General features: G+C 39.4%; 1 long non-coding RNA gene across 1 annotated transcript in view; it reads left to right on the top strand.

The window, feature by feature from the left end:
* The first annotated feature begins 3,863 nt into the window (after positions 1 to 3,863).
* LOC148443232 (uncharacterized) overlaps positions 3,864 to 26,761 on the top strand; it is a 300,038-nt gene continuing 277,140 nt past the window's right edge. The window contains exon 1 of the long non-coding RNA XR_015875714.1: positions 3,864 to 3,919. This is a non-coding gene — a long non-coding RNA (uncharacterized LOC148443232). The remainder of the gene's footprint in view (positions 3,920 to 26,761) is intronic.

Here is a 26,761-nt window from a genome sequence, read left to right as displayed (position 1 = left end):
AAAACACGAAAAGTGGCCGGTGCACACCCCTAGTCCTAAGTGACTTTTCAAAAATAAATTGACACAGATTTCTTTAAGAGTACATTGCAAAGGCTACAGGCTAGTTTTAAAAAATCTGCACCCCTAAACCCCAAATCTGCACTTTTTAAAAGGACCTAAACAGTGGTGAAAATGTATCCCCTTTTTTGGTCAAAAGACTTTTTGCACCTGCAAAAAGTCTTTATAATCGTATATGGGTATAGGTGAAACATGCGAAAATGACATCAGTGGCTAAATATATCCACTGGAAACACATTTTCACTGCCTAATTTAGTTTTACCCAAAGCCAATTAGAGATTTTAAAACTTTACATATGATCCTTGTAATAAATACATTCAACAAAAAAAAAAAAATACCACATATACAACATTTAAACATCGTGATTTTAGAGTACAATCAAATTACATTGAAAAAAACCATTTCAAATACATTAAAATAATTAGGATTCAAAGCCCTGCATATAGCCATACAGGTCTCCGGAATGATCTGCCCCAAAGCCTGGGTGGAAATCAACGACCCAAATTTGAGATCTGCCAGGGATCTTCCTGCTGCCAGGTAACAAAAGATAGCGACAAGCCTCTCCTCAGCAGATATGGCACTCCGCATGGATGTATCCTGCCTCTGAATAACAGGGGTAACAAGCCTCAACAATTCCTGGAAAGTCTCCTCATCCATACGTAAGAAATTCTTGAAATCCTCAGGATTATTCTCTCATATTTCCATCAAGAGGGGCATATGCAACATGGTTTCCCTCCTCAACAGTCACTCCTTTGCCCAACAGGAATGAGGCATTTTCCTTCTCCTCTCAGCCCTCCTCCTGCCAGATAACATGACAACTCCAGCATAAGCCACCAGAATACTGTGATCTATGGGATCCATCACAGAAGCACCAATAACGTACTTTGCTAAAGGGCAAGCCCAGGGCTAGTACTACCATTAGGCAACCTTAGGCAGCCGCCTAAGGGCACCGGCCACTGGAGGGCGCCGCTGAGTCCAGCTGTGTGGCATGTTATGAATTTGCAGCCATGTTACGAGGTACATTATCATTTTGGAACTTTGATATTTGTAATATTCTATATAGCATATTATGAACTTGGGACATTGCTGTGAGGCATGTTATTTAACTGGGGAGACTGATGCGTGGCATATTATGAATTGGAGGGAGCAGGGGCGGCTGGTGAAATTTTGCCTAGGGCACCAGGAAACCTTGCACCGGCCTGGGCAAGCCAAAAACATAGCAAAGCAAAATAGCTATGCAACAATGTTTAGCAAGTATAAACCACACCAAACTAGCCACAGAGCATAAATGCAGAGTTTTAAAATGGCTGACACATTTTAATCCTTTGAGGATAGCCTCTCCCACCCATTTAATAAAAATGGACCAATCAAATGATTTTCTATTTCAACTTCATTTACATCTTAACGATTTTGTTCATCATTCAGAAAATCGTTAACAAAATCGTTCATTAATTGACTAATAATCGTTCACTTTTTCAAGGTAAAATCTGAATGCAAATCGTTAACGATGAATCGTTGGTTACAAAAATTGTTACGCGTGTATGCACCTTAAGAACAATGTAGCATGTTCAGAATCTATTCAATTAAATGTTACCAAATTTGAACTAAACCAGAAAGAAAGATTTTGATACGTGTTTGAATTACTTTGCTTTACATTGTCATGCATGTCAGCATAGCTAAACAAGTGGGAAGATGGCACATGTCTTTTTGGAGGTAGAAAGTGCTTTATTTAAGGGGGAATTCAATTAGCCATGGTACATGCTGCTGGCTTTTAGCTCCTGGGTTAAGAGCCTGGAGCTATTCAATTAATGACCTTGGTATGCCCCAAGGCTGCATTTAACATGGACATCTATTCACACTACAGGAAGGTGCAAACAGATATCTGTGTCAAGTGCATCCTTGGGGTGCACTGTGAGCTTACAGCATGTAGTAATTGCTTACCTCAGAGCAGTTAGCCTAGAAGCTATGCCTTATAGCGTGCTTTACCCTGGATTTACCACGGAATATAATTGAATAACTTTGTGCACTTAAACCAGGAGTTAAAAACCTCTGGTAAGTCTTGTGGATATTTGAATTCCACCATAAATGTAAAATGTAACCATCTTACAATCTGTTACTTTCAGAAAACTTAAGGCCCCCATACACGGTGCGATATAGAAGCCGATCTGACAGATTGGTACGATATCGCTGGTACTATACATCATACCGTGTGTTGGCATTATATTGGCCAGTTCGCGCTCCCGTGCAGTCGAACATCGCACCTCTAGATCTTACTGTATGTTCACTTGATCTTGCGATGCGATGTATGATCCCATGTAGCGCTATGTGGGTGGGGGAGGGGGGTTCCGGCATATCAGGTGGTCGACCACTGGATCTCTCCATGTGTGGGGACTGCCCAATATCTCACCCGTCAGCTTGAAAGTCACATGGCAAGGTGCATATCACACCATGTATGGGAGCCTTTATAGTGGCATCCAATTTTTGGAGGTGTGCTGCTGATCACTTTAATGATATTGTGGAAGATTTTCAGATGGGATGTGAGAGAAGCCCAAGATATGTTGATCACCAGCCACATCCAAATGCATGGGGTCATTTGTGCTCAAAAGTGAGCAGCATGTACGGTAGATCTATCGATGCAATGAATGACCCTGCAGTAGCTTGCATGGTCCAAAATAATGCATATTCATTGGCCGATGTGGACAATATGTCTAATGTGTACCCAGCTTTGAAAACCTCCAGTACTTTCTTTATGACTACTAACAGTCTTCTCTATGGTTCTGCTATCTCAGTTGTCACTTTTTTGGGGTTCGGGTGGTTTCCCCACTTTTTCATGCACTTCTCCCAGATCAAATTTTGTAGAAAAGTCACGCACTCACGCTACAACTACTGCAATTTGCCATATTTAGTTGGATTTAACATTTCTCTCTGCGCACAACATGATGTAGGCAAATTTCATGAAACAAACTCACTTTTGAAAACTCGCACTTAATAGGATTGAGCCCTTATTATAAAATAGTATTTGCTTTCAGTATGAAAAGAATAGTTTATGTACTTTAAAAAACATCATCATGACAGCTTCTAATCAGGAAAGACTTAAGGTGCATACACACATAATGATTTTTTCAACAATTTAACTACAATGATGTCGTTATCGTTAAATCGTTTAAAAAATCATTCATTTTTTTAGGGTGAAAGATGAACAATAATCGTCCAAGCATGCTCCCTTTGTAGTTTGTAGTTCATCGTTCATTCTGACTGTCCAACATGGCGATTTTTGTTCAGAAAATTGTTCATGTTGTACAGAATGAACGTTGAATGATGAACGATGTCCATTCACTGTATGCATGATTAAAAAATCGCTCATCGTTCATGAAAATCTTTGACAAAATCGTTCATTAATTTATTAACCAACGATTTTTGGAAAATATTTTCGTTGAGTTTTGCAAGGGAAAATCTGAACAAAAATCATTAACGAAAATCGTTGGTTACTAAAATCGTTACGTGTGTATGCACCTTAATACTGCAGTTAAATTTTTGTTTTGTATTCATATTACCTAGTTTTTTAAATAAAGTGCGTTTATTGATTATAGTTTATTTATAAAATGCAAATTACATTAGCATTGTCGGACTGCTATATTCCAAGTGTATTTCTATTTATTTTGATTAATGCAGAATTCTAGAAGATAAGGACTAGACTATAGAGAGCACAGAAAGAAAAAAAAAACATTTGTTTTAGACCAAGACACAGCAAGTCTTGGGTCAAATTACTTCTAATTATAACTAAGCACAACCACCTACAGAGGTAATACTGAGTTGCTGGTGGACAGAGGAGGCAGGAGGCAAAAAAGCTCTCTGTTGTGTGGTCAGTAAAAATCTTATTTAAGTAAATGTGCTTAATGTTTGAGGTCTCAAGAAAATTATACATGACATCCTAAATTGTACTTTCAAAACAAAGTAGTGTATGTTATAATTAACCAGAATAAAAACATTATTTTACTGAAGACCTTAGGTGAGGTGAAAGCTATATGTCCTCATTGCTGGGAATATTTAGGGGCATATGTATCAAAGCTTGATGTGATGTGAAATATATATCACCAACTAATTAGCTACTAACTTACATTTTGCAGGCTGTGTTTAAGAAATGATAGTTTGGAGCTGATTGGTTGGTGATATATATTTCACAATTTTATCTCACATCAAGCTTTGATACATATTCCCCGTAATGTAAAATTTTAGTTATAAAAGCTTCCTTTCATCCGAGACTGAGATCTATTGTTTAAAAAATTATTTTTGCTTTCAGAAGATAAGGCAAAATTGGCGACCAACTTAAATATTGTATTGTGATAAAATATACAGAAGCCATGCTAACATTACTATCTTGGTTTGTGCCTGGCTTTCAGCATATAATTTTCTTGTTTATTTTATTATGGTTTATAAAGTAAGATTTAAATGTATCCATTTATGGTGAATAGTAAATACTTTAAAAACATATTGTAAGTTAAGGGTATGTAATACCTCTTTTCCATTAGTTTGCCAGGACGCACCTAGGATGATGTCCACGTGCACATCCCAGGAGCAACCCGGCTGAGACCCCTGTCAGACATGTGGCCAGACCTGGCACTATGATGAGCCAGCACTTGGCGATGATCTAATCTCCAAGCGCTGGCTTTTCCTATGCAGAGAACGGGCCCCTGGTCGCATCGACCTGGGTTACCCATTCACACATTGAATCTGCGTTCAACCTGCTCGTGACCAGGGTTGAAATGCTGGGTCACCTGACCAGGTTTATTTCAACCCTGCCCTTTCATACAGCAAAATAACCCGGGTTGCCGTGCGCTCATGTTCAAAAATTCGGGTTATTGCTTGCAGTGGAAAAGGGGTATAACAGATTCATAAGTGGTCCTTGATGGTTGCATAGTGAAATTTTAAGTGGAGTGTAAGCAAAGTGATGCCGTTTTGCATTTTACTTTTCTTATTTTCTATGAATCATTTTATCTCAGAAAATGTTTAGTCCTCAATGGGCAGACAATTCTTACATTTCTCTTTTGTGGGTTTTTATAGCATATTCAATTATTTTGTTCAGAAACAAAAAAGGACAAAAAACATTTTCCTTTACTCCAATAATTAAATTGGCAAAAGTAATTTAAGTTTGTCTATATATTTTACTGTATTTTGCTGATCACTAGATAAAAACAATACCAATGAAAAAGTAAGCAAGTGAAGACCTACATTGGTGCAAAAAAACCTGTGATTAATAAAGCTGCATACACACACAACGATTTTGTTACCAACGATTTTCTCTCAGATTTTTTAAAGTGTAATGAACTATTTTTTTGAACTACAAACAATTTTTTCATATTCCCTTAATGAAAATCGTTCAGTTGGTCAGTCTGACTGAACTACAAACGTGAACGCGCATGAATGATTTTTACAATGATTGAACGATAAATGATATCTATAACAATAATCATTCAAAAAATCGTTGTGTGTGAATGCACCTTTAAAATTAGATACGAGTGGTTTGGTTTTACGGAAAACCGAACACACCTGAACTGTGGGGTTCTGAGTCAAATATAATCCCAGCTTGAATCACTTTGGGATTCCTAGTAGATCCCCTACCTGGTTATTTTTGCTAAGTTTGAAATTTGGATCTAAAAGATGAATCTTGCATATTTTGGATTGCATTTAAATCCATCCCTCATGATTTCATGTGCTTTAATGTGGTCAAAATTGACTGAACAATAATGTTGTTGATGTTAGAACTACAGGAACAAACCCAGGTCCAATTTATGTGTTTCAGTTGTTTTTTCTATTTTTAAAGAAACTGAAAACCAAAACAGAAAAAAACAAATCATTTGAGGGTGGTTTTGCCAAAATATGGGGGTTAGTGTACAACTATCATAAAAACATTAATGGATATTTTTTAAGCTCTCACACAGAAATACTTGTTATAAAAGTCTGCAAAATAAATTAAATAATGGTCAAAATGTACCTACTTGTATAAAATATGCAACAGTTTCCCTTAGTAGCACTGTGTGATTGTACTATGCCATATTTTACTGTGAAAGACCAATTTCATTTTTGATCCATACTACTTTTTCTAATGGCCCCCATAGACCAGCGACTGATTGATTTATTGTCTCAATCATGTGATCCCCAGATGCCAGGTTGGTGGATCGGTTAAAACTAACAGGTTGGATTTAACTGATTTGCCGATTACAATAAAAAGATTATTATGATTTGGAAATCAGTGAAATTTAACATGTTTAATTTCAATGATCCAGAGAATATTGATGGCCACCAATCTGCATTTCCGACCGGCAGATCACTGTCAAATAGCAGGATCGCACAATAAGTTGAGTTCTGTAAATAAGGATCTCCACTCTTATTGGCTAAGTGTTTCTTTTTTTCCTGAAGCAGTGGATTGCAATTATGGTGGATGGGGTTAGTCTTTTAGTGCATTTGATATCTGACATAATGGTTTATTATATGCTTACATGTAGGTGTGCTACGCTCAAAGTAGTGCTTACAGATATAAACCTGGTTTTATGTAACCCTGAATGTCCAGTTTAAATATAACAAATGCTGTTCCTTACAGACAACAAGATCCTATTTTGATCTGCTGCTCCCTTTTTTAATTTTCCTGGGACCTATGGGAAAGGTACAGCTATTCGTCAATATAAAGGAAACCTTCCTTTGATTGATGAATAGCTGTTTTAAAAGACTACCTATCATCGCTGAAGCCAGACAATTGTCAAAGTCTTGAAACAAAATGCAATTGAAAACTGAACACATCCGAACTTAAGCTGCATACACACAATGATTTTTTGAACGATTATCATTAACGATATTGTTTATCGTTCAATCGTTGAAAAAATCATTCACTTTCTTAGCTAAAATGATGAACGATTATCATTCGGGCGCGTTCACGTTTGTAGTTCAGTCAGACTGACCAACTGAATGATTTTCATTAAGGGAATATGCGAAAATCGTTTGTAGTTCAAAAAAATCGTTCATTACACTTTAAAAAATCTGACATAATCTGACAGAAAATCATTCATAAAATCATTGGTAACAAAATTGTTGTGTGTGTATGCAGCTTTAGGGTCAAATGGAGCTCTAGTTAATAATCACTTTGGGGTTCTGAGTATCTCATGATTTTAGGTGATGTGAGGTGGTCAAAATTGATTGTAAATTAATGTTATTGATGTTAATAATACTAAAGAAACAATAACAGGTCCAAATTAAATGATTGACCAATTCTTATAATTTTTTTTAAAGAAAACCAGATCCAATGCAAAACACTTGAGGGTGGTTTTACCAAAACTAAAACCCAATAAGTCTCATCCTTCAGGGGACTCAAACTCCAAAATTCATGTTCCACAGTCAGACATTTAACTGGTGATCTATTCATAGTCATAGTTACATAGGGTCATTTTTAACACAGTGTAAATCCACACTAAGTGACTTAGAGGTCTATGTACTAAGCCTTGAAGAGAGATAAAGTACCAACCAATTGGCTTCTAACTGTCATTTTTCAAACACAGTCTGTAAAGCGGCAGTTAGCAGCTGATTTATTTGTACTTTGGGGTATATGTAATAAGCCTTGGAGAAAAAAAAAGTGGATGGAGATAAAGGGGTGTATTTACTAAACCTTGGAGAGAGACACAGTGTAGTGGATGGAGATAAAGTACCAGCCAACCAGAGCCTAACTGTCATGTTATAAACACAGCCTGTCACATGGCAGTTAGAAGCTGATTGCTTGGTACTTTATCTCCATTCACTTCATCTCCATCCGAGGCTTAAGGCCCCCATACATCAACAATCGATTGTGGCAATTCTGTGATTTGCAGATGATTGTATAAATAAATCTGCAATGTATGGGCTTCACAGATTGCAACCAAAAAGTGATTGGAATTGTAAAATCAGATTGTCCAACATGTTGGATTTCACATATGGATTGGGACTGTATATTGCTAGTGTATGGAGATGATCATCAAATTTGCAGACTGTTACTAGTAAACTGATGGGCCATTCAAGATTGGCAGATCTGTTTTTGCTGTAATCGATCTGCAAATCCCTGAAAAAAATCTGTAATGTATGGGCATAGATAGCTATATTGGGAAATCCTAAAATTGAGCAACAAATCTTTAAATTGTTCAATTGTGGTTTTCAGATTGCTGATGTATGGGAGCCTTTAGTAAATACCAAACAATCAGCCCCTGCTGTGTCCATCTATTCCTTGTGTCCAGTGGTTAATGTGCTGTACCCATCCTTTTCACCTCTAGTGACTACTGCTTTTCTGTGCTCATCCACTCCCTGTGTCCAGTGGCTGCTGTATTGTGTCCTCTGTACTGTGTCCATCCTCTCCACCTGCAGGTGCTGCTGCTGTACTGTGTCCACTCCAGTCCCTTTAATGTTAATAGTGGCCAAGCTAGATTTACAGTACGGGTAGACATAAAATCATTGCTTTATTTTTTATAGTGCAGGATTTATTATTACTAGTGTAACTGTCACACAATGGTGCTGCACTGTGACTCTGAAGGCAATATAAGCAGTGTGATTCTGCAGTTGTCATTTGCGGAAAAAGTAAAAAAAAATTAATGATTACAATTTCATAAGATTAAAAATATTTTTTTCTTTGTTTATACAACTGTGTGCAAGTGTTCACATAGATATAAGCACCTGTGACTGCATGCAGTGTGAGCTGCGATTAAAAAAGGATGAAAAAATACATATTTTCTTCTATTGTTTGTTTGCACTATGACTGTGCACTGTTCCCCAAGGTGTTTGTTCACATGCAGTGCATCCGGAAAGTATTCACAGCGTGTCACTTTTTCCACATTCTGTTATGTTACAGCCTTATTCCACAATGGAATAAATTCATTTTTCTCCTCAAAATTCTACACGCAATACCCCATAATGACAATGTGTAATAAGTTTGTTTGTTTTTTTTATTAAATTTGGAAAAATCTCAAAGAAATCACATGTACATAAGTATTCACAGCCTCTGCCATGAAGCTTAAAATTGAGCTCAGGTGCATTCTGTTTCCACTGATCATCCTTGAGTTGTTCCTACAGCTTAATTGGAGTCCACTTGTGGTAAATTCAGTTGATTGGACATAATTTTGAATGGCACGCACCTGTCTATATAAGGTCCCACACTTGACAGTGCATGTCAGAGCACAAACCAAGCATGAAGTCAAAGGAATTGCCTGTAGACCTCCGAGACAGGATTGTCTCGAGGCACAAATCTTGGGAAGGGTACAGAAATATATCTACTGCTTTGAAGGTCCAATGAGACAAGTGGCCGCTATCATCCATAAATGAAAGAAGTTTGGAACCACCAGTACTCTTCATAGAGTTGGCCGGCCATCTAAACTGAGCCATCAGGGAGAAGGGCCCTAGTCAGGGAGGTGGCCAAGAACCCGATGTATACTCTGTCAGAGCTACAACATTCCTATGTGGAGAGAGGAGAACCTTCCAGAAGGACATCTCTGCAGCAATCCACCAATCAGGCCTGTATGGTAGAGTGGCCAGACTGAAGCCACTCCTTAGTAAAAAGCACATGGCAGCCCATCTGGAGTTTGCCAAAGTGAACCTGAAGGACTCTCAGACCATGAGAAACAAAATTCTCTGGTCTGATGAGACAAAGTTTGAACTCTTTGGTGTGAATGCCAGGCATTATGTTTGTAGGAAACCAGGCACCGCTCATCACCAGGCCAATACCATCCCTATAGTGAAGCATGGTGGTGGCAACATCATGCTGTGGGGAGGTTTTTCAGCAGCAGGAACTGGGAGACTATTTAGGATAGAGGGAAAGATGAATGCAGCATTGTACAGAGACATCCTGGATGAAAACCTGCTCCAGAGCGCTCTTGACCTCAGACTGGGGCGATGGTCCATCTTTCAGCAGGACAATGACCCTAAGCACACAGCCAAGATATCAAAGGAGTGGCTTTAGGACAACTCTGTGAATGTCCTTGAGTGGCCCAGCCAGATCCCAGACATAAATCTGATTGAACATCTCTGGAGAAATCTGAAAATGGTTGTTCATCTATGATTCCCATCCAACCTGATGGAGCTTGAGAGATGCTGCATAGAGGAATGGGTGAAACTGTCCAAAGATAGGTGTGCCAAGCTTGTGGCATCATATTCAAAAATACTTGATGCTGTACTTGCTGCCAAAGGTGCATCAACAAAGTATTGAGCAAAGATTGTGAATACTTATGTACATGTGATTTCTTAGTTTTTTTTTTAAATTAAATTTGCAAAAATCTCCAAAAACTTTTTACATGTTGTCATTATGGGGTATTGTGTCTAAAAGTTTGAGGAGAAAAATTAATTTAATCCATTTTGGAATAAGGCTGTAACATAACAAAATGTGGAAAAAGTGACGTGCTATGAATACTATCTGAATGCACTGTACATATAAAAGCACTGACTCTATGCAGTGTAAGCTGAGCTGCAAATTAAAAATGACTACTTACAGTAGTAGGATAAATAAAAAATATATATTTTCTTCAATTGTTTGTACTATGTCTGTGTATTCATTGATATGGATAATGATAATTTGAGAGAAGGGCAGAAGAAGCAGCCAAATACTAGCACTGCAGCTGCTGCCATCGGTCATCATGACAACTCCTGTACTAGTCTTTCAATGTCATCTACTAAAGCATCAGGGCATCTGAAAAAAGGAAAATACACATCTAATATAGATAAAGTTTATTGCAGAAAAATATATAATTGCTAGCATGCAATTCACCATATGCAGTGGCAAGGAAAGTCTAATGCCTTTGGCTTTTGATTATGAGTGGTGGTTCTGCAACTGCTGTCAGTAAGGCATTTTCTTCTGCCTCTAATGACAATGCAAGCCTTTCTCACTCAGAGTGTAGAAGAGGTGTAAAAAAATTAAAATCGGAAAATCAGTGCTGAAAATAACCACTAAGCCAGTAGAAAAAACTGTATGTTCACAAACATTATAAATCCCTGAGGAGAGTCTGTGTGTGGCATGAGTGCTATGTGTGAGCCTCCTTCTTTCATTTCTGCACCTTTAGACAATGTGTGGATGAGCAATCAAAATTGGTAGAAGATAAAAAAAATTGCTCAATTAATCAAAAAACATATGCTACTTCTTATGCTTACTTAAACAAGTGTAACCACAGAAAAAGACAAATCACAGGTGCAAAACTCCAAATTACTAATTATATATAAATACATTATGCAATAAAATGTTGCAATCAATAGAGGTTTTAGCATAATCATGGCCAAGGTTATGGGCCTACCCACCATATGCAGGTAACCTCTGCAGGGTAGGTCTCTAACATACTAGGGTTCAAATCCAGAGTGCAGGATACTCTCAAAACAGCTCAGCCTACATTAATAGTCTCAACAGGTAGCACCTCCCATTATATATATATATATATATATATATATATTTTTCAGGATGTGCAGTCTAGGACCCTTTGTTAAACAAGTGTAACAACAGATTACTTGAGAAAAGGTTAATAAAAAGGAATTGGTAAGCAATTAGTTGCGCTCTGTTATTAATAAGATGTTTCAGTGCATGTGCACTTTTAACCCTTGAGTAAAAGTACCCCATGATTAGGGGTTAAATCCAGTACAATTAATAAGGGAAATACACTTTAATATATTACTGTGATACACATTTGGTAAAAAGCACAAATAGGTAAAATACATGCATAATAAAATAATAGAAAGTATGAACAACACAATCAGATGGCTCATACCATATTTGGCCAGTGGTGTGAGCAACTGATGGTTTAAACTGCCTTGTATCCAGATTACAGATTAGTTAGCATCACACCACATGGGTTGCCTGATAATAGAAGAGTCCTTATTGAATCCAATTCAATATCCCATACAACGCATTTCGGGTATGGAAATCCTTCTTCAAGCATGAATACCATGTGTCAAAAATTGGTAGTATTTATTGGCCTTAGACAGGAAATAGAAACCTCAAATCTGACCCTTCTATTCCCACCCTCTGTTCCTCACTGCCAGACCAGAAGGGGTCTCGCCGGAAAGTGCCTTCACATTCTAAAACCCAGAACTAGACTTGACGTATTGCGACTCCTGAAGTTCCGTGTGTAACGTTGAATATGTGTTCCATATTATTCTTTCTTGATGGGACACAGTGGGAGTGATTTAACATGCATGCAGATGACTCGACCTTCTTAATTTCTAGCACTGTACTTTATATTCCCATGCAGTCCAACCCTACCTAAAGGAAGGTGGAGTTTTGGTTGTAATTCCAACTTGGTCCAAAGTTATTAAAGACATAGAAAATAAAGGAATAATAAAATGTTAAAGTTAAAAAGTAATCATTTAAAATCGGGGAATAAAACATCAAAAAAACATATATAATATGAATGTTAAAGTGCTGTTGTCTATTAAACACAAGACCATATAAAGTGCTAAGTAACTCGAAATCTGAATTTAATAATTTTGGGATTAAAGTTTCTAAAATATAGATCCACCTAATTTCTTGCCGTGATAATTTCTGATCTTTTTATGTCTCCAGTTTTCTTTAATTTGGTCTATCCTTATAAATCTTTTTATGAGTTTCATCATTGTGACCATTTTTAAAATGCTCAGGCAGGGGAAGGGTGGCTAGTCCCTTTCTAATATTCTAGATGTGTTCAGACATCCTAGTTTGGAGATATCTGGATGTCTTCCCTATATAGAATAGGCCACATGTACATTCTTATAAGTATATGACATTTCTAAAATTACATGTTACAAAACAGTTAATCTTGTTTTTTTGGATTTGTTCCTATCTGTAAATGGGTGTTTTTTGTTTGATTATTAACATTAATTGTTGATCTACACATTAGGCATGAACTGCACCTATGAAAACCCTCTGTGCTTTGTGTGGTCACTTGTTGGTTTCATTTCTACTAATGCACTCTTTACTTAGTGATTTTTCAAGTTTTGGGCCTTTTTGTAAATAAATACAGATTTATTTGGTAACTGTTTAATATTTAGTCTTCTTTTAAAACTCTCCAGTTTTTCATCTACGCTTCTCTAATTGTCTGTAATTGTCCTACTAGTAAAGGCCCATTCAAATCTTGAATCATTATTTGTTTATACTTTTCATTTAGAAACTGACCTCTATCCGTCTCATGTATTTTTTCTTTTGTTTTGTCCAAAACAGCTTTAGGGTAATCCTTAGCACTAAAACAAGATTCTAGTATCTTGATTTCATCTTCCAGTATAATATTCTCTGTACAGTTATTTTGTATATGTTTGTACTGTCCCAATATGATGTTGTCTAACCATCTACTATGATGTTCACTCATGACATCTATGTGTGAATTAGAATAGGTTTCTTTTCTAAAAGTCTTTGTACATAGTTTGTTTTCTTTAAAGTGTATTGTTGGATCTAAAAATAACAAATGAATCTGACTAATATTAAATGTAAACTTAATATTAAAATCATTGATATTCAAATTTTGAAAAGATTCTAAAAGGTGTACATCCCCTTTCCAAATAAAAAAAATACATAAAACAGAACCAGCACACCAGGTTTGCCCCTGCTTTCCTTAACAGGTTAATATGAAGATGTTCCCAATAGGCCATAAATAGATTAGCATAGGTAGTGGCAGAGCTGGTGCCCATTGCAGTTCCTAATCCATTAAAATAAAAAGTTATTTTTTAAAATTAAGGATATAGATTCTATTAAGAAATATTTTAACTCCTGAGAGTACTTGCTCTTATTTAAAAAGAAGGACACTGCTTCATAGCCTTTATCCCAATCAATTATTTTACTCACTAGTATACAATCTTTATCCCATTCTTTTTTTTATTTTCTTAGGTTATCTGCAGTGTCTTTAAGATATGAATCATTTTGGATTACAAGAGGATGTAAAAATGACTTACAATGGATGATAGGTTCGAGATGACACTGTTTGTCCCTGAGATAATAGGCCTACCTGGAGGCTTAGTTGGGTGCATATGCACTTTGGGTAGGACATACATAGTCAGAACCATGGGGTTAGGGATATCCAGTAGCTGCTCCCGGCATGGGCAAGCCTGTCCCACCCAGTGCTATAATACATATTTAAGCTCAGGGGGAGGGAGCGGTGGAGGGAAGGGGCGGCAACACAGGACGGCGCTGGGCACAGCACAGCCTATTGCCGGCCCTGAGGATATCTATAAAATCTATTTCATTTTCTATTAAAACCCCTTTCTCCAATGCTTTTTCTGGCAGTTCTTTTACATTTTTAATAATATTTTCAGTTGGGTCACTCCTCAATTTATTGTATGTACAATTATCACTTAATTGTCTATTTACTTTCATAATGTAACAATCTTTGTTTATTATAATGACAGATCCCCTTTATCAGTGGGTTTTATTATTTTCGGATCATTTTTTTTCTATGTTTTAATCACTTGTTCTTTTTTAGTTATATTTTTTCTTTTACTTGATATTATTTTTCTAATATATTTTTCCATCAATGTCTCAAAACACTCAACACAGTTTTTCCTTTAATATGTTTTTGAAAAAACTTGATTTTGGTTTAAATTGGGTTAATAATTTATTAGGTTCATTTTGTACTTTCTTATCATGTTCTTTTGATAAGAAGAATTTCTTTATACATAATTTGTGTATATATGTTTCAATAGTTAATCTCAGCTGTGGGAGCAAATTTAAGTTATTTTTGTAATATTTTTTATGGATTCCTCATCTTTCATTTCATATCTGCTTACATTAAACATTTTTCCTTCATTTAATGAGTAATTTCCAATATGGTTAATTTTTAATTTGTTGATTCTTTTGATATGGATTTTTGACCCCTCCTCTCTTTCCTCTTGTTGTCTTTTTACATGTTACTCTCTTCTGTGGATGAGCAGCACAAGTCAGGAAGTTGCTGACCTAGACATTTAGAATGCCATGGTTAAACAAGTGAAACAGGATGGGGGGATATTTGTTCAGCTGATGCAAGCACTGTTGATGAGGATAATCTTTGTATAAGTGAGGCGCCAGTGGAAGCAGTTCTTGCCCATGATAATAAGACCATTGTCATGCTGGGCATAAGACAAAAAATCCTCCTCTTATATGTGGAATTATTTTTCAAATCCAGACAACAATTGGCTTGCCATGTGTAGTGTTTTTAAAGCTACAGTAAGTAGAGGTAGGAACATAAACCAACTAGGAACCTCCTTCCTGTTAAATCATTTGCAGCACATATATGTTTTGTCAAAATCAGAAATGTATGCCACTAAAGTAACTAGCAGTACAGCACCAGCTAGCTCCCTTCTCTCTGCTAGATCCAAGCACCTGCTATCTCCACCACCAACACCTTCTTCAATATCCTCAATCATGATCAGAACTAGTCCTGCATCCATCTTGATAAGGCTAAGTGAGTTCTCTTCTATCCAGGATTTATCAGAAGAATTCTTGAGCACTAGCAATCCCTAGAGGGGACCAAGAAGATTACTGTTAGTATTAGCTTAAAAAATAATTTACTTTTCAACAATACTTTGATAGAGGAAGCATGTATGACAGCTGTCACCCAGTTGCACAGCAGATCACTAATGCCATAAGAACTATGCTGGTATTAGATCTACATTCAATATCCACCATTAAATTAGTGGGTTTTAGACAGTTAATGTCCTGTATTTTTGCTACCAAATTCCATGTAGATTAAAATTTGGTAGAAAAGCAATTACCTGCCTATACATGGATGTTAAAAAAAACTTGATATTCAAATTTTGACAAAAGGACTGGGCACTGCACTGTGATGTAATTGTGCAATGCACAACTCCCAGTCACTAAGGAGGAGCCGGCATAAAACTGGGGGCAAGTCTACACCCCTACTTTGGAAATGCACATTCCGCATGTGCAGGGGTTCTATTTGGACCACTGGGTGTCATGGACACCAGTGACGCCACTGTGCAGCAGTGTCTACCTCTGAATCATGCCTACAATGCAGGAAAGAGTAACAAATTGGACCATGGCACGTATTTTGGAGGTATAAAATGCTTCAATAGAGTTACTTAAAATAGGAAATTACATTTCCCTATGGTATACATTTACAGTGCTTCAACAGTGAATGCACTGTATGACATGGTTCCACAGCTTAATTGATCCTGACAAGAAGGAAATCATATTTTGCATTAAGGCTAAGGGGGAATTCAATTGGACAAACTGCTGGCTTTTAGCTCCCAGGTTAAGAGCCTGGAGCTATTCAATTACTTACTGTGGTAAGCCCCAATGGTGTACTTAACAAGGCTATCTGATCACAACTCAGGAGGGTGCAAACAGAAATCTGCTTTAAGTGCACCCTCAAGGATTACTGTGGTATATAATTGAATAGCTTTGAGCACTTAACCCAAGAGCTAAAAGCCTGTGGTAATAATTATAATATGTAAGTAACTATGTTAGTCTTTTACTTACAGAAACTGACTTATGCAATCCAATTTGAGAAAAATTATGCAATGTTATTGTTTAAAGGTACTAGACACAATTACAATTTTGGCGGTTAATGTCTACTGCTTCTTAAGTTTTCTTAGAGGAATGCCAGTGTGTTCCAAAATGTCCCTTAACCTGAATTGGGTCGCTTCAAGCTCTTTGAAAGTCCAGACGTCAATGCTAGTCATAAGATTCAGTTAATATATTCTGCTATGCTAGTAAGCAGATATGATGTTGCTACTGTATTTAAACTCTTATTAAATGATGCTACATAATTCATGTAAAAGAAAGATATTAGACAAGCAGAAAATTACATTTATTATGAAATTGTATATGCTTTATTTTATGCAGTAAAAGAGCATTTTTAACAACTTTTAAAATACATCAACATGACAGCTTCTAACTAGGAAAGACTGAGACGGTAAAGTTGTATGTTTTATATTGATATCTTGTTTTTTTAATATAAAGTGCTTTTATTATAGTTTAGCTCACATATAAAATCAAATTACATTAGTATTATGGGGCTGATATATTGTAAGTGTATTTCAGTCTTTATTTTAGTTAGTACAGATTTGTAGCAGATAAAGACAGGACAAGTCAGATAAACTATAAACTAAGTATGAGGTTTTTTTTCTCTCTCAAACATGTTAAATATACATTACTGTAATGGTGCAAACACAAGTAGCCATCAGCAAGCGATACAATATCGCTGACTGATCATCATGTACCCTCCCTGGTGTGCTGGATGATCTATATTGATTACCTAACACACCACATACTTACCAATGACTATAGCGACCGGTGATCAATGATCACAGGTCTCTATAGTAAACCTACTCGACATCGAGCAAGTTGACCGGCATGCACGGCCGATGGATGATATCGCTATCGTTCATACATGGCAGTGCATCGCTGGTAAATGGTAAGTTGGTAGGGACAATGTAAATTACCGATTTGAACGATAACTGTAACGATATAGCTATTGTTCAAATCAATCATTTAAATCTCTACGTGTGTACGCACCATTAGACTTTGCTGGTAATTACTTTATAAATAGCCTATACAGAGCTCAAAAGAAAAAAAACAACTTTTTTTTAGCCCAAGACATAGCATGTCTTGTGCCAAATTACTCCTAATGATAATAAGCACTAACACCTGCAGAGGTAATACTCAGAGTTGCTGGTGGACCCAGGAGTCAGAAAAGCTCTCTGTTTAGTTAGTACAAATATTTTTAAATAAATGTACTTAATGTTTGAGGTCTCAAAAAGATTATACATGACATTCTAATTTGTACTTTTCAAAAGAAAGTATCGTATGTTATAGTTAACCATTAACATTGTTTTGCTGAAGACCTTAGGTGATGTGAAAGCTATATGCAGGCTTGGACTGGGCTGCCGGGAATTCAGGGTATTCCCCGGTGGGCCCCAGTGATTTATAGCCACGCCCACTATTGCGGGAGGGCGTGGCTTAACCCCTGTAACCGGCACTGTGTTTATTTTTTTTGTCAGCATGGGCGGTGATCGGTGGGTGGTCAGGGCCCGCGGGTGATGTGCTTCGGCGGGCTATGTGCAGCAGGCGGTGGGTGGTGCATTGTAAACTGGGGCCTGCCTCTAACACCACTGATTCCTTCATCCGGAATCACGGGGGCGGAGCTTAAGCTCCGCTGTTACTGTCTCTGGATGTGGCGGCTGGAGGAGGGGAGGGTAGAGGGAGGGGGCGGGCCGCGGGAATCTCTCGATGGCTTACCTTCCACTAGCTGCTGCTGCTAAGGCTCTGCTACATGATGCCAGTGGTGGTGACATCAGGGGGAGGGGCGAGGAGAAGCGGGCTGAACCTTTAGTGATTGACAGCAGCTGAACACTGCTTCAAGTGATTACATCAGCAGGGGGAGGAGCACAGACACAGGAGCCTGGGACACAGCACTGACCACAGTCACAGTCACACCCAAGCTCAGCAGACTGGAAGGCATACTAAACTGAGCCAATAAGGTAATTATTGGAATTACTGGAAATATTTGATTTTATATTTACAGTACTTTGCTGGTTATGAATAATGCAAGCAGCCAGTGCCACATACAGGTAACATCAGATCACACTCTGGGCCTGATTCAGAGCCGGACGCTCTTTGAGAGCGCTCGCTCTGAATCAGGGTGTCCCTTTTTTTTAAAAAAAACGGCCTCCTGGCCGCTCGCATAGCTGTTTATGCGAGCGACCAGGTAATGGTCTCGATGGTCAAGACCATCACGACCAACGGGCTCCGGCATGCGCATGCGCAGTGGGGGACCATCGACCCGCTTGCGAGTGCTGTGCGCTCGCGAGCGGGTCTGAATCAGGCCCTCTGATCACTCTCTGTCTATGCTTGCTGACATGCACTTTCAATGTGTCTCCCGAAATTATAATAAAATAAAAAGAATTAACAAAACAGTAATGTAATAGTTTGTGTCAGCAAGCATAGACAGGGCCTAGTTAGGGCTTGTGTGGGCCCTGGGGCAACTTGGTTGTGGGGGCCCCCACCAACAAAATTGATTATGCAATCTTATTTTATAGATGTATTACTTATAAATACAAGTGGACCAATTGGTGTATTATTAAGTTGTGCACAGGGTATTGCAAACAGTCAATGTGTCAGCAATAATATCTATTTATTATTTATATAGTGCACACATAGGGCCTGATTCAGCAAGGATCGCTATTCTGCTAATACGCACGCTGCGCAGTTGCTAATATCATCGGGGATATGTAAATGTTTGCAATCACATTGTGATCACAGCTCAACATAAGGATACCCACTTCCCCTTACTCACATCCGTATACTTGGCCAACATAGCAAAACAATCAGTAACATCGAGTAACATCGGACCCAAACATACAGTTAAGGCAGGTCAGACCTCACTCAGGAATTGCTAATTCAGCGTACGCTATCAGGCCTCAGGCTGCATATGGTATTGTAGTGGATAATTTATGCGCGCCCCTGCTACGGTGTTGCAACGCACTGGCACACCTGCATTCGTCCGACCACCCTCCCCGTCACCACCCACAAACGGCACTTCCTGTCAATCACTCTGCTCATGGTCTGCGTAGACTCTGCAGACGCAGTTCCCATTGCAAATGCTAATTTGCGCGCTGCATATGCAGTGTGGAGACATTGGCAGAGTGCATGCGTTCTCTCCTTTGCATTCCTTGCTGAATCAGGCCCATATGCCACAGCACTTTACAGAGAATATTTGGCCTTTCACATCAGTCCCTGTCCCAGTGGATCTTAAAATCTATATTCCCTACCACATGTACATGCACACTAGGGTTAATTGTTTGGATTGCAGGAGGAAATCGGAGGACACACACACAAGCAAGGGGACAACATGCAAATTCCACCAGTTAGGGCCATGGAGGGGATTAAACCCAGAGGTGTAGCATATAGTCAAGGCATCCGGAGCATGCCTATGTAACAGCCCCCACGCCTCCTTTGAACTGTATTTCACCAAAGAGGGCATGGCTAGAATGTTAGACTAATTTGAGGTGTAAGAATAAACTATAGTCTACCCTCTTCTGCTATATAATAAACAAACATAATATTGTTTAATCAGATTATAATTTACATGTTATGAGTGAGACATCCATATGTTATGATATTATGATAAATGCACTTTCCATAGGACATTGCAAAATAAAGAAAAGTTCTAAGGATGGTTGTTGCCAGATCCAAGTTGTAGAAAGGACCATTCTGTAGTATTCTCTGTGCCTCCCCATTTTGTATTATGTAGCATTTTGCCCTTGTCTCCATTTTGTTTTATGTAGTACCCCCTCCCCTCTCATTTTGTATTATGTATTGAACTGTATTTCACCCCTTCTACCCACCCATATACATTTTCCAAACAGATTAAGGGTCTCATTCAGAGCCGGTCGCAAGCGCCGATGCGCTCGCAACCGGGTCGATGGTCCCCACAGAGCATGCGCACGACGGAGCCGGCTCCGTCGTGCGCATGCGTGAGACCCGGCTAGCGAAGGGCACTCCGTCGCTAGGGGTCTTATTGCAGACGGGGCGAGCTGTCAATGTTGAGTGACAGCTCGCCCCGTTTACTGGGCGGGCCGGGGGCATGCCTGGCCAAATGGAGGCATTCCAGTCAGAACGCTTGTCAGTGGGGAACTTCCTGCTCAAACAGAGCAGGAAGTTCCCTTGGGCTTACAAGAGCCCAGACCCAACCTTAGGTTCTGGTCATAAGCCCCGATGGTCGCAATGGTGATGACCATCACGACCATCACCCTGGTCGGTCGCTAGAGCTGTGGGTGGTAACCCACAGCCTAGCGATCGACCAGAAGGTGGCACTTAAAAAGTATGTGTCCACCCTCATTCAGAGTGATTGCTTGCAGCAAGCGATCGGATCTGAATGAGGTCCTAAGTCCACTTATATCTATATCTATATTTGGGATGCACGCACCAAGCCCTATATGCATCACTGTCACTCCTATGGGTGGGCAGGTAGTACACACTGCTTTCATCATGAAGGTCCAGAGCAGATGCTACCTCTCTTCCAGCTCTGCCTCCCAGTCCTCCTCAGCTCACTGTGACAGGCGCTGCTCCCTCTGTCCTTCCTCGACTCATCTCATTGTGACATTCGGCTGCTCCCTCTGTCCAAGCTCCGCCTCCTCACTGTGACAGATGGCTCCCCCGTCCAAACTCTGCCTCGATGGATCTCTGTAAATGGCGGTGGTATCATAACAATACGCCCACATTACTTGAATGACAGCTGCAGGGGCAGCGTGTAGGGAAGGTGCCGGGGCCGAGCACTGCAACCATCCTTTGCGGCTCCCTCTGTACCTGCGGGTGCCTGGAGCTCATGCTCCACTCGAACCGCCCTCGCTATGCCCCTGTTTAAACCCAGTGCTGTGAGGCAGTAATGCTAACCATTACACTGACCATGCTGCCCCTATCCATACTTGCTTACCCTCCCGATTTGGTCGGGAGCCTTCCGAAAATCGGGTGCTGCTCCCGGCCTCCCGGGAATGCAGGCAAGTCTCCCGCACACTGCCGACCCCTCCTGTCCCAACCTGCGATCAGTGAGAATCCCCAGGAAGCGGGTGGCCTGTGAAGCGATTCATGCTAAATCGCGTCATTTTGGCCCTGCCCCCTGCTTCACAATGCCGGGCCATGCCCCCTGCCCACAACACCTGGCCATGCCCCCCTATTTTGCCGATCTGGCTGCCCTCCTCCTGGAAGGGGCAGCCAGAATGTCAGCATGTCTGCCCCTATCTGATAGATGACAAAAAATAAAGTCACATAAAAGTGTGATTGGAGTGGTGAGATGTTGCAGCGGGCGGAATCTTGCAACAGCTGCACATTGTTGTTACCTGATGATATTTTAAATCAGGAGTATCTATGATAAGCTTTCAGGGTAGCCACATTATTTCTCACCCGGACTCCATGAGTGCAGTTACAGTCATCTGGCTTGTTGGAGACTAGACTAGGCCCTTGTTCCTTGTCTTCTTCACGGTATTTGCATTCCGGTGCGTGTGGACTACACAGACTGGGGTGGTGTTGTAATGACTGCCGGTTGTCTGTGAGGCTTGTGGGTCCTTAGTCTCGTGAGACAACAAATTATATTATTGTGTTTACTAAATTTCCAGTTAAGTAGTACTGGCACATGTAGTTTAGTCCGAGACACATGTGGGCCAATTAGGTTACCCACGAAAGCGGCGTCCTAACTTCTGAAGGCAGATTCTGCCTGCACCATATGGAGGTGCGAGCAGAATCTAAATATCATAATGTGTGGAAAAAATGTGCAACACGAGCTGCCAATGGCTAATTAAATCGGCCCTATGGTGTTAATATTCCAATAAACACACATGGGCGTAGCTAAAGTGGGTGCAGGGAGTGCCATTGATAAAGGCTTAGGGGGCCCACATCTGGGGCTCAACTAAACTGCACCCAGGTCATAAAGTTATCTACAACATTCCCAGTAATTCCCACTAAGCACTGTGTGGCATAATGTGAAATGAGGGTACTGTGGGCCTAATTTACAACGGATCACTATTTTGATCATGTGCATTGCGATCACAGCCTCACATAAGGACGCCCACTTTTCCTTGTCTCATATCTGTAATACTTAGCAATATAGCGAAACAATTGGTAACACGAGTAACATCGGACCCATGCACACAATTGCACAAGGCCTGACCTTACTCATGAATTGCTAACAGCTAAGCACGCTCTCAGTGCTATGGCTGCGTATGGCCAAGCAGTGGATAATATATGCATCTTGAGGTTTACTAGTGTAAAAGGTTACACTAGTAAACCCCAGCAACATAATACCCTTAAAATGGAATTTCCATCACTGAAAGGAATATCATGTTGGCAGTGATATAATGTGTATTATTAATGTTTTATAGGATGGTTTTCTTTTATGAGCTATGGTTGTGTGGTCATTATAATAGTTTCTCTGTGGTCATCATATGGGATGGCTGCATTATATGGAGGTATATGCTGTTTCATTTTCTGTTATTTATATTTTTCTAGCCATTCATGCATACGTTTATCAGTATAAATAAAGTTTTTTATGGTGATTGATACACATTTTATCTCTGTAGTTCTTTTAAATACAGTAGTATAAGTGATACTGGACTTATTTGAAAGGTGATTTTTTTCTTTATATACTATAAAATGCCGCTCCTATAATGACTCCTCTCTTGTCGGGTGGCCACACCCCTTCCAGCAAGTGGCCATGCCTCTTGGTGGGCCTCTGAGATTGTATTTCCCTGGTGGGCCCTTTATGCCCCAGTCCAACACTGGCTATATGTCCTCATTGCTGGGAATATTTAATGTGAAATTCTATTTCTAAAGCTGCATACACACACAACGATTTTGTTACCAACGATTTTGTTACCAACGATTTTATGAACGATTTTCCGTCAGATTATCTGTCAGATTTTTTAAAGTGTAATGAACGATTTTTATGAACTACAAACGATTTTTTCATATCCCCTTAATGAAAATCGTTCAGTTGACAAGTCTGACTGAACTACAAACTACAAACGTGAACGCGCATGAACGATAATCGTTCATCATTTGACTCAGAAAGTGAACAATTTTTACAAACGATTATCGTTAAACGATATCGTCTAATGATTATCGGTCAAAAAATCGTTGTGTGTGTATGCAGCTTAAGAGCTTCCTTTCTTCAGAGATTTAGATCAGTTGGTTAGAAAATAATTTGTTTCAGAAGATAAGGGTAACTGAAGACCAACTTAAATAGTACCATTTTTTGAAAAAAGTTCTATGTCATCAAAGCTACAATATATGTTATCTTGGTTTGTACATGGCTTATTTTCAGTGTGCAATTTCCTAGATAATTTTATTATGGTTTAAACAGTAACATTTAAATGTAGCCATTTATGGTGAATAGTAAATACTTTAAAAACATACTGTAAGGGGTATATTCAATAGGCTGCGAGATTAGCAAAAAACCCGCACCTGCGAGCTTTTACCTTCAGGTGCAGGTTTTTTGCTATTCTGTTAGGTGCGTGGTTTTTTAATAACATGTGACAGGAGGTTTTTTTCCACGCACCTCCTGAGCAAGCGTGATTTTTTGCAAAATTGTTGAGTTTAGGTTAAATCACTGACACTGGCTTTGTCGCCCCCGCTGAGGACTAATTAAGCAATTGGAAGTATCCAATTAGCTTAATTAGTCCTTAATTGCTTACCTCCAGCAGCGCTGTCTTCTTCATCCTGCTTCGGGAGCCGGCTCTTCTGCAGTAGTGTTGAGTATATAAGTGTGTGTGTGTCCCACTGTCACTGTGCCCCCGTAGAGCTAGTGTGGACCCCCGGAATGGGCGCAGGGAGAACTACATCTCCCAGCAGCCCCTGGGACTCCCAGCAGGACCCTCTCCAGTAAGAAGAGAGAGGGGAAAGCTGCGGATACTGGAGACCCCCATTAAGGTAAGTGTCTTTTTTTTTTGCCAGTAAAAAATACATGCTGCTGGGTTTTCAGATGTGATTACCCCGAAACCAGTATTTTTGCAATTGAATACCGCGGGTTTCGGGAGCATGCATACCCATGGTGTTTCTAAATTGGGTGCAAGGGGCGAGAGGTTTTTTACCTCGCGCCCAATTGGATTTGCCCCTAAGTTAAAGGTATGCAACCAATCCACAATTTGTCCTTAATGGTTGCATAGATAAATTACAGTGGAGTGTAAGTAAAGTGATTACTTTTTACATTGGTCTATTCATAATTTTTATGAATCCTTCATATCATAATAGTTTATTCATCAATGGACAGACATGTTTTACATTTCTTTTGTGGGGTTTTAATAGCAGATTAGAATATTTATATTGTTCTGTAACAAAAAAAGGCAAAACAAATTTTAATTTGCTTCAATAATTAAATTAGTAAAACAAAATTAAATTTGTCTATAATTTTATTACTATGTATTCCTGATCAATAGATAATAGCAATACAAATAAAAAAGGAAGCAAGTAAAGAATAGTATGTGACTGTTTCAAGTTCAGAACATGGGGCCTCCTTGCTTAGCATAATTAAACTGCTTCAGAACATCAGTAAACTTCTTGAGAATGTTAAGTAAACTAATTAAACTATGTATTAATAATCACAGAACTTCTATGATTATTACTGTATACATCCATATTGCAGGGAATATTTAAATTTCTAATGATATTATCTCTGCTATGTACAATAGGGAACATGCAGGGACAGTGGTTATGGTAGGTAAGTTATATCCCTGGCAAACTGTAGTAGTCTTTCATGTTTGTAAAATACTTCTCATGTGGAAGCTGACAGTGCGCATGCGCAGAGTGTCAGCTTTTGGAGCTAGCTGGGAGCTGCGAGAGAGAGAGAGATTGACAGATCTTTATTCTGCTCCCGGACCCTCCAGAGGCTTAAAGCAGTTTACACTATCTGAAGGTGTAAACCACAGGTTCTCAAACTCAGTCCCCAGGACCCCAAACAGTGCATGTTTTCTAGGTCTCCTTGCAGAATCACAAGTGAGATATTAGCTCTACCTGTGCATCTTTTAAGATGTGTCAGTGAGTAAAGAATACACCTGGCACCAGCTAGATGACCTGCAAAACATGAACTATGTGGGGTCCTGAGGACTGAGGTTGAGAACCACTGATGTAAACTTGCATGAGTCATCAAGTTTCCTCAGACTGAGGTTAAAGGGATACTTTTGTAGCTTTTACACAGGTATTTGTCAGACTGCTAATTTCCACTGGAGCCAGTCCCGGAACCTGTGTAATTTAAAAGTGGCCCCATTTTTAGAGATTGTGTAACAGTGTGTGGGCCTTACAAAGTTGAAACCTACACAAAAATACTTTAGCAAGGGCTAAACAAACAAGAAATTCCTTTTTTGGGGAGCATTTATTTGGTATATGTGTTAATTAACAAGGATGTATGGACATATGGTAAACTTTAAAATGTACCTTTTCTTATCGTTTCATTTAAAATTGAAGAGCATAAGGAATATAAAGCATTGTGAGTCCACCCAAATGTCAATTGCACCTTAATTACTGAAAAAGTTTTACAATTTGTATACAATAATTGTGACAGAAATGCATTTTATGCTATATCTTAGTTGATTATCGTCAAAGTTTCATTCAGCGTTATATATTATGTAAACACTTGGTCATAATGGAGAGACTTTTCTTCAAAACACATATGGTTCCAAACAAGTTGTTAACAATAATCTGAAGTATAAAATCTGTATGAAAAAGCTCAATTCCATGTAATCATATCATATATAGCATAAACTCTTAGGGCCTGATTCAGAGCTGAACACTCTGACCAGAGCGCTCACTCTGAATCAGGGCTCTCCTACCTTTTTTTGGAGCATCCTCATGGACGCTCGCATAGCTGTGGGTTACCACCAACAGCTATAGCGAGCATCCATGATGATGGTCGCGATGGTCAAAGACCATAGCGATCATCGGGCTTGCGACGAGACCCTGCAGTAGGGTCTCGCTTCCGCAAGCCCAGGAGTGATTTTGGCTCTATCAAAGCCAAAGTCACTCCCACTGACCTCATTACTGATGTCAGTGGGGCCGGCTTCAGATGGTAGGCGTTCCCATGGAAACACCTTCGTCTGGCAGCCACGCCCCCGGCATGCCCACCAAAGGGGGCGTGCTGTCAGTCACCATCAACTGCATGCCCCCTTTGGTGCGAGACCCGGAGTGACAGCTTGGCTGTCGCAGTCCGGGTCTCGCGCATGCGCACGACGGAGCTCCCTCCGTTGTGTGCATGTGCATTGGGGTAACATCAAC

This window comes from Taudactylus pleione, unplaced genomic scaffold (genome assembly GCF_031769625.1).
Source record: "Taudactylus pleione unplaced genomic scaffold, aTauple2 ptg001314l, whole genome shotgun sequence".
NCBI classification, from domain to species: Eukaryota; Metazoa; Chordata; class Amphibia; order Anura; family Myobatrachidae; genus Taudactylus; species Taudactylus pleione.
This window is presented reverse-complemented; position numbering and strand designations above follow the sequence as displayed.